The sequence below is a fragment of the Delphinus delphis genome, chromosome 13, assembly GCF_949987515.2.
Source record: "Delphinus delphis chromosome 13, mDelDel1.2, whole genome shotgun sequence".
NCBI lineage: Eukaryota > Metazoa > Chordata > Mammalia > Artiodactyla > Delphinidae > Delphinus > Delphinus delphis.
In genome coordinates, this window is record NC_082695.1 from 87,502,104 (window position 1) to 87,515,886 (window position 13,783).

Consider the following 13,783-nt stretch of genomic DNA (forward strand, 5'->3'; position numbering starts at 1 on the left):
CCCCTTGTTAGCACTCTCAGAAACCTCAGGGACTCTTGCAAACTCTTCCGATAGTTAAGGTGGTTGTATTAGTATGTGAGGGCTGCTGTAACAAAGTGCGACAAGCCAGTGGTTAAAAACAGCAGGGATGTGTCATCTCCCAGCTCCGAGTTAGGAGTTGGGAGCCACGGTGTGGTAGTGCCACACGCCCTCCAGACTCTGGGAGAGGATTCTTCCTGGTCTCTCCCAGCTTCTGAGGTAGCTGCCAGTCCTTGGCCTTCCTTGGCTTGTAGACACATCCCTCCAATCCCCACCTCAGTCATCATGCGGCCTTCTTCCCCTTCTATGCTCCTGTTTCTCTGTGTCCAAAATCCCTCTAATAAGGACACCAGCCATTTGATCAAGCCTCCTCCTAATCCAGCGTGACCTGGTCTTCACTTGATCACATCTGCACAAAACCTATTTCCAAGCAAGGTCACTTTCACAGGTTCTGGGGGTTAGGACTTGAACACATCTTTCAGGGGAATGCAATTCAATCCACAAGAGTAGCGATAAGGTATTTGTTCCTGGGTTTATTGTCTTAAGAGTAGATTTTCAAACTACCTGAAACTTTATACATAATAAAGTGATCTTAGGGCTCTTGCTTTTTATCTATTTTATGCACAATTTTGAATGTCAGCAGGTTTTGAAAGACTGCAAAAACGTCAAGAGAATGACTATTCTTGTGAAGAGGGATTCTATAATATTCCACCTCAATATCCAAAGAGCAGCAATTGTTTTCATTCTCTCCTTCACTTCCTGGGGATAAAAATGGTATTCTTTTCTATTTCTTATCAAATAAAGTAATCACTGTCCTAAAATTTTCAATTTTTATTAGTAAGTGATGCTGGAAGTTTTCCATGATCCTGTAAAGAAAACATTTTCTGTGTCTTGTAGGTAACATAGATTTTTTTTTCTACATCAATTTTAATACTTTGGTACCTATAATCAAAGGGTGGAATACTGCTTTGGGATTTTTTGAACACTTTACATCAGCAGACCCTAGGAGTAGCTGTCCATCACAGACAAAAAAATAGGGAGAGTATGAAGGCACGAAGGGTGTCTTAGTCCATTCCAGAGACTGTAACATAGGACCACAGAATGGGGGGCTTGTAAACAGTGAACATTTATTCTCAAGTTCTGGAGCCTGGAGTTCTGAGACCAGGGCACCAGCACGGCTGGGTTCTGGTGAGAATTCCCTTCCAGATCACAGGCTTCTCATTGTACCCTCCAAGGGACAGGGGTAGGGAGCTCTGTGGGGTCTCTTATTAGGGCACTAATCCCATCCTGGGGGCTCCATCCTTATGACCTTATCACCTCACAAAGGCCTTGTCTCCCAATACCATCATACTGGGCTTTAGGGTTCCAGCAGGTGAATTCTGGGGCCACAAACATTGAGACGCAGCAAAGAGCACATGGCATCGATAGGGGACTAGTCATGCCTAACTGCTTATAGAGGGACACTTGGACATTAGCGGAGTGAGGATGGGAAGAAGCACAGGGAAAATGGTTCCAGAACTTAGAGAAATGGAGTTACTTTTCTTCCAGAAAGTGAGTGACTTGGAAGCTGTTCTCTATGCATGGTCTTCTTGGCTATCTGGGTGTCAGTACGTGTCGAGTTCTTCATGGCTTGGTCCAGGGCCAGCACTGTCAGCTCTCTGTGGGGGTGGAGGGGAGGCCTGGTTTCCAATGCGATCATTTCTGTGGTGTAAATACAGTCCCACCATGTAACACTGCACCATGGGGGTTAGGGCTGCTTACCCTCCACACAGTCAAAAATCTGCAGATAACTTTCTAGTCGACCCTCATAGCCGTGCATTCAGCCAACCATGGATTGTGTGGTGCTATAGTACGTTTTTGTTGAATAAAACCCGAGTACAAGTGGACCCATGCAGTTCAAACCCTGCCTTGTTCGGGGTCAACTGTACTCAGACCGAGGCTGATTTCAACGTACTATTTTGAAGTCACAGAACAAAGCGAGAAGAGGAAGCATGGTAGCCCACTGCCATTTCCATCCTTCAGATGAGTCCATGAAGGTAGCCTCAAAGGAGATGATAGTAAAGAAAATTATGAAGTGATGCGCTTTGGGCCCCTCCCACCTCTTTAATGTCTCCACCTGGACAGTGGCACCTGAATCGTCACATCTGTGTTCACCCCGGAAACCTGGAACCATCTGGACCATTCTCCTTTCATCACTGTACGTTCACGTGGCACAAAATCTTACCTTTCTGCCTCCAACTGATGTATTCTGAAATGCCCAGTCCTGTTTGTCTGTCTGTCAGCCAAGGTTCCTCAGACTCCACCTCCTCCATCCCCAGAGAGAAGGCAAGTTCTCTTTGGAGACCATGATCGGATCCCATCATCCCCGGCTTCCCATCCTTCAGAGCTGGCTCCTTCAGCCCTCCCCTGCCTTCCTGCCCCCGAGGCAGCTGCCCACCCACCCTCCCCACCTTGATTTTCTTTGCGGCCTCAGCTTTGAACAACCCCCCGTAAACACACACCCTCCCAGAGTGAGGCTCACATGACAGGAGACGGAGAATCTGGATGGAGAATCCGTGTAGATGGATTCCCCACACATGAGCCCCCAGGACACCAGCAAGGGTTATGTGATGGGAGTGTGAGTGTGTGTGTGCACATGTGATGCATCATGGAAGAGAGATGCTGATGTATTGTTACTTTTCGAGTGATGGCTGCATGCAGATTTTGCATTAAAAGGACCCGTCCAGGAAAGATAGGCTCCTTCAGAACCTAAGAGCCTGGGGCAAATTGGGATCAAGGAGGGAGCATCTGAGAAGACCAGGGACCCGTCTTCCTGCAGGAACATTCTCTCTCACCTGGAGCTGTGTTCGCAGGCTGCCATCCTATCTTGTAGTGATTCAACAGTACAATAAATTAATAAGCAAAACAAAATTATAAAAATCATCTACTTAAGGAGAAAAGGAGGAAATGGAGCTGCAATTCATTTTCTTCCTTGCCGTTGTTGTTTTGAACACTTGCAAACAAAAGTGAGCTGAAGTGTGAATGAAAGATGATTTGGACAGCATTCAAATGTTACAATAAACGGGAAACATACTAAAAAAATCAAGATGTTTTCAGCAAACTCATAGCAGTTGGAATTTACACTGTTTTTTTCCATGTTTTAATACGCTGATTTGTGTATCTGGTTTCATGTAAGCGTCCTGTTCTTTGCAAATGATTAATATGGAACAATTTTTTGGTAAATGAAGCGAAGTTTTCATAAACATTTTCTTATTTCTTTTGGCTATTTTTTCCTCTAGTTGCTCATTACATCCAGTCCTCTTGATCTACCATCAAGTGACTCAGTGATACAGAGGAAAGTGAATCATAAACACCAAATCTTCTTCATAGCAGGGCTGGGGGTCCAAGTACACACCCATGGGTTTGTTTATGGGGTCTCTGTTGCCTGCACTTCCTATTCGGTGTATCTGTTTGACCACAGCAAATCCCGTCCACCTGGAGGAGGCCTGGAGAAACCATTCAGTACAACCAGCAGGTGCCCGGGTTGTTTTTCCTACAGCAAAGAAACACAGCTCGGTCTCCTAATCTTACTAATATGTGTGAGTTGGCTACTTACATTTCTAACCCCGACTTCCTCTGACAGTACAGACAGTTATACAGAATCACATTTTGGGGGAGCTGTCCCATGGAAGCTACTTTGGTCATAAACCCAGATTCACCCAGAGGCTAGTGGTTGCAGAAGTACAGGACATGCGGAGACTCATCCTGGACCAGATTCCAGCAGGAGTCACCAGAGTAATGCTCAAAGAGGGTCATTTTTTTTTTTAACATCTTTATGGGAGTGTAATTGCTTTACCATGTTGTGTTAGCTTCTGCTGTATAACAAAGTGAATCAGCTATATGTATACATATATCCCCATATCCCCTCCTTCTTGCTTCTCCCTCCCACCCTCCCAATCCCACCCCTCTAAGTGGTCACAAAGTACCGAGCTGAAATAGAGGTTCCTTAAAAAACTAAAAATAGAACTACCATACAACCCAGCAATCCCACTACTGGGCATATACCCTGAGAAAACCATAATTTAAAAGAGTCATGTACCACGATGTTCACTGCAGCTCTATTTACAGTTGCCAGGACATGGAAGCAACCTGTGTCCATCGACATATGAAGAGGGTCATTTTGACCAAGACCATATGAGACTCTAATGCACAAATGTTTATTTCACCTTTGTTCCTCTGTGCAGACTTGATATGTGAGCATATCAGCCTCGACCACGTGATCTGAGCCTGGTCCTGCCCTGGGTGGTCATCACGGTCACAGCTACCCCTCCCACCTCTCCCACAGGCTCCGTCCGGAGCTCCGCGGAGAGATGCTTTGCTGCTCCCTGGCCCTGTGAGGGACAGGACGTCTCGGGCCGACTGCCAGCCTCCCTCTGCCTGAAGGGCCATGTGGCAGTTCACTGTGGGCCCAGACACATTGTCTTTGATGTCACCTTCCTTCTTTCGTGGGCAAAGCCCAGGCAGGGGTGAGCCAGTCACCCTGAACCCCTCTCTCCACCAATTCCGAGGTGTCCTCCCACATATGAGGACGACCCGATGACCTTTGCCCTTCTGGGGGAGGGTTGACTTGCTGAAGGAAGGATGGTGGGAGAAGGAAGACATTGGGGGTCTATTTCCCGGGTTCACAGCTGGGCTCCAAGTCTCATTTCCTTGTGCCTAGTTCCACCGCCTGTGTCAGAAGTCTAATATGATTGCAGCCATTTCTCTAAAATATTTTTACTCCACCCTTTCAATCCACCTCCATCCGTTCCCAAACCATCCAGGCAAAAAGACAACTAGGTTGATTCAGAGAGAGAAAAGGAAAAGCGCATCGTTTGCCTTTATAAGCTGCCCATCCTTTATTTAACCTCAGAGAGGAAGCAGATTCCAACCCCCAGCACAGCCTGTCTGAACCTCGAGGACACGATGCTAAAGGAACAAACCAGTCCCCAAAAGAGGTGCTGTGGTGTTCCACTTACATGAAGGATCCGTAGGTCGATTCCATAGAGACCGAGAGCAGAATGGCGGGTGCCCGGGACTCAGCAGGAGGGTATGGGGAGCGGTTTCAGGATGAGAGTCTGGGACGGGGCGGTCAGGCAGGCACAGGAGCCAGCCGTCGTCTGCTTCCCATGACACTTGGCTTTCTCGTCGTCGGGACTGCGGTATCTCTGGTCAGAAGGAGGCAATCTCAGGAAGGAGCTGAAAAGCACAACCCAGACCAGATCTTGTTTAAAAAATAGCGAGTGGGGCATAAAAGAGAGAGCAGACGTGACCAATGTGCGTCTTATGTTCACTCCTTATGGTGGCCCCTTGCATCCAGCTCATTCCGGCCGGGAAGGAAATTGCGTGCGGGCTCGAGTGTGAGACTCGGCTACCGTCACGGAGAGCAAGGGCAGCCATCCCAGCAGAACGGAGAGTCTGTCCACAGAAAACGTTCTAAAAAGTGAACAGGCTAAGGCTCTAGGTTCCCGAATCCTGACCTCTAAGTTTTTAAGCTCTTGCTATATATTGATCCAATTTTATCTTTTAAGAAGCAAATGTTTGTCCCCTCTGAGTTCATTTGTGATTGCTTGGGCCGAACTAATTTCACAGAAGTAACAAAACTGTGATGTCGACTTGTCACTGCTCAAAGATGAAGGCTCTGCCTCCCAGCGAGGACAATTTTTCCCCTGCAATGGCAAGGAGACGAGACTCTGCTTTGCTGCACCAAAGAGAGAGGTTAGCTCAGCTGACCCCAGGGAGCATCCTCCACATGGGGCACGTCCTTGATGAACACGGACGATGAAGACAACTGCAAATCGCACGCATTCCCGTCTTTGTTGTGTAAATAAACATACTTCTCCGTCTCAACTGTTTGCCATTAAAACGATGCTCCTTAATTTAGGGCTATTTTTTAAATTCTGACCCACACAGACTTACTTTCTCTCTTTCTTTCCTGTATTTTGCAACACAAGTGCAAAAAAAAAAATTAGGAAGTAAATAGTAATAAATATTTAAACACACGCACACGCGTAACAGTCTCCCTTTCCCTCATTTTGGGTCCTTGTCTTCCACTGCAGTGTTGGCAAGAGACACATGCGTGTAAAGAAGCAAGTGAAGCAAGTCCACATTCCGCCGCTGGTGCATGCGTGCCATGTGACACAGCTGTGGAACAAGGTAAAGGCGTGTATGCACCACCCCAAGAACCAAGTGCTTTTGAACTCATTAGAAACAGATCTGGCGCTAGCAAGTGAGTGATTATCAGACGTTTTACTGACCCGTGTACAATGACCTTGGAATCAGGCTCACAGCAGCTGGAATATTTAAAGCAGCTTAGAATCAAAGACTCTTCAGATGATGGCAGATTGGAAAAGGAACCCTCCTAAGGGTCCACCGGCCTCTCCATTTGTGTTTCCATGAAGCCGTGCTGTGGATTCTTTTCCTGAGACAGATTCGCCCTCTAAGACGTTTAGGAAACATCTTCACAGAAAGAAGAAGACTTGCTTTGAAAGTGTACCTCTGTCAGCTGCACTTCAATTACTAAAAATCTCTCTGATGAGTTTCCAATCTTCCAGTGTTCACCAAGTTTCACTAAATTTCCAACCTGTGAAGTCAAAGCTTAAAAGACGTGAGCAGGCTCATTGTCAAGGGCGGTGGCTCTGTGACGGTGTGTGTGGACGCAGGTGTGTCTGCAGATGTTTAAACGGCCATGGTTTTCTGCTGATTTTTATTCACCCATCAATGAACATTCATCCTCACCCCTGCAAATTCTGCTGTATCTTCTCCACCTGGAAAGGCCTCCCTGTCTTTTGTTCTGCACATTTTAAGCCCAAACCTTAGACTCCTTTCTCTTGAGGGCTTCTTGATTCCCTTTTCCACACGGATTCCGAAGTCAGACTCACTGCCTTCCAGAAGCCCTGGCCCTCAGCCTACTTAAGGGACACGATCTCTCCCGGTCTTGGCCTCAGTCTTCAGCTCCCTTCCCCAGATCTTAGATTCACTTTGCCAGTAACGATTCAAGAGTCCTTCTAGGGAATGGGAATCCTAAACATGCAGGGTTTTGTTTCTGTGGACCCGAGCACGGCCCTGGGAGTCCTCAGCTCACGAGCAACATGGACACACACATGCTCTGATCAGTTCTCACCTGGGAAGGCTGAGAAGGAAGACAGGAAAACCACAATACACACAACTTGGTTTTTAAATTTGTTTCAAATTGCAAAAGTGCGAACATCCGCCCCTCAAGCCCCCACCCCTGCCCCACCCTTCGCTAAGGACCTGACCCTCCCCCCAGAACCAAGCCCAGTTCTTCTTCACGCCAGCCCTCTCACGGAGAGCACAGCCCAGGGCAGCAGTGCCCACGGCCACCTCCTCGTGGCCCCTCTGTCCTCTCTCATTCGCTTTTCATTAACCTGCCCACCCACCGGTTCCCTCCATCTTCCCCGCAGGTGAGGCCGGGTAGGTTGACCTGATGATGGAACAGGACATGTGCATTAGCATGTATAGTGCCTGGTACAGGACCTTCGGGGCTCAGTAACTGAATATGGGTTGTCTATATAATTTCTTATACATAGATATGAATATATAACATGACATAATGCATATAATGTGTTTTGTGGGTTGAATTTATGGAATTGTATATCACGCCTCATGTCCCATTATAATTGATTCATCAGCTAGCATACAATACATTTTTAAATCATTATCTTCTGTGCTGGAGACGTGATTTATTAGGTCCTGGACCTGGCACATCCTGACAGGGGAGGGGTCCTGACTTGAGGAGTCCACAGGAGGTCAGCCAGTTCGAAAGTCATTGATAGAATCATGCTGCTCAGAGTTTGTTTTCAAAAGGAAATATTGTTGGAGTCTGTGTGTGTGTTAGTTATTAAGAACTTCTTTTCCCAGGACAGAGAGTTTTTCAAATTTCAGAGCATGCAATCAACAGTGTTTCAGGGGCGGAGACGCATTCAGAAGAAAGTCCCATTTGGTGCCCGTCCTTCCAGCAAGATGACGATGAGAGTCCCAAAGAGAACGTGCGCCCCCCCCCCCACCACACCATCACAAAAAAGGGAGCTTCTGGGTTAAATAAGCTTACTCTACCTAGAATATCCAATGCACGTTATCATACTGAAGGTTCTGGAAAGTTCTGTGACAAATGTTCCTGTTTGATTTTGTGAAGCCGTGTTTTCAAATGTATTATCTTTCACTTTTCATAATGAATCTTAACAACGCAGGGAAAAAAACTCAGGGATCTTTGGTTAGGCTTTATGACCTCAAATGCAGAGACCTGCATTGACTAACCACCAAAATATGCAAAGTGATATTAATTTTTTTAAATACTTATAAATTCACACCCAGCTGTAAGAAATAACACACGATGATCCCATGTGCCTTATACCTGGTTTTCCCCGATAAGAACATATTGCAAGATATACAATGTCATGACCAGGATATGAACATTGACGTAACACCCCGATCTTGCTAGGATCCCCCCAGTTTTGCATACACTCGTGTGTGTGTGTGCGTGCGTGTGTATGTGTGTGCATGTGCACGTGTGTGTGTGATTGTGTGCAATCTTCTCACATATGTATGTTGTGAGTCCACCAGAGCTCTTGTGTTGCCTTTTGTAACCACATGCACCTCCCACCCCGTCTACCCCTAATCCCTGGCAACTGCTGATCTGGTCTCCATCTCTAACCTTTTGCCATTTCAATAACGTTATGTAAATGGAATCATATCATATGCAACCTTATGAAATTGGCTTCTTCACTAAACACAATTCCCTTTAGAGTCACCCAAGCTGTGTGTCTCGAGTCCGCAGCTCTGTTTTTAAGGAGCGTAGCATGCGTGCATGTACCACAGTCCGTGTTTAAACGTCCAACCAGCAAGCACATCTGGGTTGTACCTGGCATTTGTTGACTGTGAATAAAGCTGCTCTGGGTGTTTGTGCATAGTTGTCTGTGGGTCAGTTTTCATTTCTGTGGGATTAATGTCCAAGTGTGCGATGGTGGCTTGGAGTGCAGACGTGGGTTGGAATGATGTTAATTGGATATTTAGTTTCAGGAGAAACTGCTGAACTGTTTCCAGAGCGGCTGCAGCATTTCAAGTCTCACCAGTCGGTTTCTCCTTCCTCAACCGCATTCGGTGCTGTCACTGTTTTGTCATTTTGGTCATTCTGTTCGCTGTGACGTGATAGCTAATTGTGGCTTAATTTGCATTTTCTTAAATAATGATAATGAACCTTTTCATGTACTTTTTTGCCATCTGTATATCTTCATGGCAAAATGCCCATTTACATCTTTTGGCATTTTCTAGTTGGATTATTTATTTTATACTGTTGATTTTGGGGAGTTCTTTTTTTTTATAGTTCGGCTAATAGTCATTTGTCAAAATATGTGGTTTGCAAAATTTTTCTCTTAACCAATATTTTCTCTGAGTCTGTGACTTAGGTTTTCATCACCTTAATAAAATCTTTCACCGAGAAAATTTTATACTTTGATGAGGTCCAGTGCGTAATTTTTCCTTTCGAGGGTCCTGCCTTTGCCGTCAGTATCTAAGAGCTTTAAGCCCAGTCCCGGATCCAAACGTTTGTCTCCTTTTTTTCCCTAAACGATTGATAAGCTTGTGTTTCACTTCTAATGTGTGAGTCCACTGCTGGGTTCTGTATTCTGTCCATCAACCTGTGTGTCTCTCTCCACCATAGCCACGCTCTCCCGAAGGCTGTAGACAGCTAATAAGCCTCAGAAGAGTAACTCCTCCTGCTTTCTTCTTCTTTTTCGAAGATTGCTTTAGCTATTCTAGAACCTGAAACTTCCCATAAAAATTCTTAGAATAAACATATCTATATTTGAAAAGCTTTCTGTAATTTTCAAAGGGATTGCTCTCAACATAAGAACCAATTTAGGGAGATGAGTCTTTTCCTATGAGTCTTCCAATCCACGAACACGACATGTCTATTCATTTATTTAGAGACGGCTGTCCATTTATTTAGGTCTTCTTTGATTTCTTTCATCAGCATTTTGTAATTCTCAGCATACAGACACTAAACATGATTTGTTAGTGATTCATTTTCTTTGGCACAATTGTACTTGATATTGTGTTTTTCATTTTGGTCTCTGCATGTTCTTTGTTAGTATCTGGACGTACAACTGGTTTTGTGTGTTGATCTTGTGTCCTGCAAACTTGCTGAACTAACTCACTTATTAGGTCTAAGAGTTTGTAGAATCCTTGGGATTTTCTACATAGGCAATCCTGTGGTTTGCAAATAGAGACAGTTAATATTTCTTCCTTTCCAATCTGTATGCTTTTAATTTCTTTTTCTCCCCGTATTGTAACAGATTGGTGGTGAATAAGAATTGTGAGAACAGATATCCTCTCCTAGTTTCCAATCTTAGGGAGAAAGCATTCATTAGTTTACCTTTACGTATGATGTTAGCTGTAGGTTTTATTTTTGTTTATTTCATTTTAAAAGTAAACTTTGTACTTTAGAACAATTTTCAGTTTACACAAAAATTGTGGAGGGTACAAAGACGTCCTGTACACTCCACATACAATTTTTCCTGTTATTAATATCTGAAATGAATACGTTACATCTGTTACCATTAGTGAACCAATATTGACACGATCTTAGTAACTAAACTAGACAATGGTTCAGATTCTCTTACTTTTCTCCTAACGTACTTTCTCTGTCTCAGGCTCCCACCCAGGACGCCGTGTTACAGTCACCACATCTCCTCAGGCTCTTCTTGGCCGAGACATCTCCTCAGAATTTCCTTGTTTTTGATGACTTTTGATGCCCTTGTATTGGGATCTGTCTGGTGTTTTTCTCAGGATGAGACTTGGGTGATGGATTTGGGGATGCAGAGCACAGAGGTAAGTATCATTTTCACCAGATTGTACCAAGGGTGATGCTATTCAACAGGGCATCACCGTGGACCTTCACCTTGATCACCAGGCAGAGGCAATTTCGTCAGGTTCCTTCACTTTTCCTCCTCTTCCTTCTTCGTTCCCCTTTCCGTCCCGTCCTACCTGGGAGAAGTCACCCTGCACAGTCCACACGTAGGGGTGGGTAGCTATGCCTCACCTCTTGAGGGCAGAGCGTCTACAACAATCATTGATATTTGGAATCCCTCTTCATGGGAGGTTTGTCTTTTCTGCCCCAATCCATCTCTTTATTCAATCATGTGTTTATACCTACCTAGACTGGTGGATGTCTGCTTTATAATCCATGTTCTAATGCAATGCATCAGATGCATTGCATTGCATTATTGCATTATCTAATGCAATGCATCAGATGCATTATTGATGGTATTGCTCTAATTTTTCCAGCTTTGGCCACTGGGCACCTTCATCAGCTCCTGGGCCTTTTCACAAACCTCTATATTTTTTTGAGCACTTCATTACTTTTTGAAATGACAAGATGCTCCAGGCTCACCTTGTGTATTTCCTACCCGACCCCCTTCCCCAGCCCAGGATCAGCTATTTATCCAGAAAGTCCTGGCTGCTCTGATTGGGGCCGAGGCTGGGCTCTGGGTGTGCAGATGCTCCCGGGCGGCCTCGCTCCTGGACCCTCTCAGCCGGCAGAACCAGGACAGATGGGTGGCACTAGCCCCAGTGTATATGCTCGTGTCAGTAAGTATCTGTATCTATATTTAGCAAAACCTGAGCTCACTCTGCCGCCTCCACCTCTGACCCAGCGTCAGCCTCCAGTCACCCCAGCCTCCACTTCTGCGGCTTCTTTATCATCTCTTTCCATCTTGCACCCAAGACATTTGTTTTATAATTCCTCTTCGGTCCTGAATTAAATTTAGGAACTAAATCCAATTATGGTTTGTTGTGGCCTAGCAGGCCGACCTCGTGCGTTGTGCTGGGAAACTCCCTGGCAGAGATGCAGAGAAAGGATTTCACTCGTAATTGTGTTTCCTCAGCATTTAGCAAATGCCTTGTTTGTAAAACACTTCAGGAAGCTATGTTGACTATTTTAAACCATCCAAACTCTGTTGCGTGACCAAGAGTCATTGCACTGCATTGTCTGTGGTCATTTGTGTCCTCTGCATAATGGGAAGGCAGGATTTTACTGTCCTTACAGGCTCAATACTCCTACATTGCCACGTCAGAAAGAGAGGCTCCTTTTAGGAACGAAAACTGTTACCTGGAAGCAGGAATCACAAAGGCAGGTGGGGTATTGGGATAAAATCAGAGAGGTCAGAGCTTTCTTTTCTTATCAAGGGAAAGTCCTCTAAGGATACTGGGGTAAGAGTAGGACAGATGTGTGAGCACCTGTGTGTCTCCTGCCAGTGCCGTTTTACACAGAATTCCTGATGTAAAGAACTGTCTTTGTAAAGCAGAGTGGATGCTGCTGGGGCCAGAGTTTGGAGGACAGGATACTCTCTGCACAAGGGGAAAACTAACCATCGGTAAACCAGGAACGAGGGCAACCTCAAAGGCTTCCCTTGTCCTTGGACCATTTTCTCCTTCTCTCTCTTTTATGCTTTTTTTTCCACTTCTCGTTAGATAGTTATTTCATTACTTTGCCACATGCACTTGCTGCTTTACTTCTTTTACTGAGAAAGCAAAGCGTGACGTTTACATTTATAAATGTGGAGAGTGGTGATCACCTCACCACCTCAATTCCTCAAGCTTCGCGTTCAAAATCAAAAATTCAAAAGGCAGCCATCGCAATTAGAAGAAAAGATTAACAGTAGCACTGCCTTTCAGTGAATGACTTCTCCCTCTGTGTATACATATCCTAAGGTCCATTTAATTATAAAGAAATCATTTGTGGAATAAACTGAAGGAATTAAGTACATCCCAAAATGTTCTGACTCCACTTGACTTAGACAGATGATTAATGAAACTGTTTACATTCCTCAGATGTAGTTAGAAATCTCTTCAAGATTACATGGATTCTCTAAAAATCCCAGTGACTGTCACTATATATTGTACAACACGAAAAATACGGCCCTTCAGTTATTCTCAGAGGGCATTTGCAATTTCAAAAGTCCCTGCGATGATTTTCCGGCTTCCTCCCTGCCTCGACTGTCAGGAGGCTGTGCTCAGAGAGTCGCACAGATGCCTCACCACTTCCAGGCAGGACACGACAGCCCCAGACGCCTCACCACTTCCAGGCAGGACAAAACAGCCCCAGGGCTCCTTCTGCAGAGCCCCCTCCCCACAGGAGCCCAGCGTCCCCCACCCCCGGGTACTCAGTGTTCATGACTGGGAAGGACCTTGGCTCTGATCTTCCAGGACCCACCACTGGTGGCTGGAGACCAGACCAACCATGTCTAAAACTCGTGGCCATGAAGCAGAGGGAAGGTCCAAACAAGTGGGGGTCTTCTAGGAAGGAAAAGGGGAGATGGGTAGAGCCAGGCAATGAACAGTGTGTGCTCAAATGTCCTTCTCATAGTGAAAGAATGAAATGAGACCAACTCTAAAATGCAGGGTCCCCGGCCCACACTGAGTCACTGGGGCACCAATCCTGGCAGCAAATACAACCTCTCCACCATGGCTTCAGCGGTGGCTTCAGTTGTGGCCTCAGCGGTGGCCTCAGTCGTGGCTTCAGTGGTGGCTTCAGCGGTGGCTTCAGTCGTGGCTTCAGTCGTGGCCTCAGCGGTAGCTTCAGCGGTGGCCTCAGTCGTGGCTTCAGTCGTGGTCTCAGTCGTGGCTTCAGTCATGGCTTCAGTGGTGGCTTCAGCGGTGGCTTCAGTCGTGGCCTCAGTCGTGGCCTCAGTGGTGGCTTCAGTCATGGCTTCAGCGGTGGCTTCAGTGG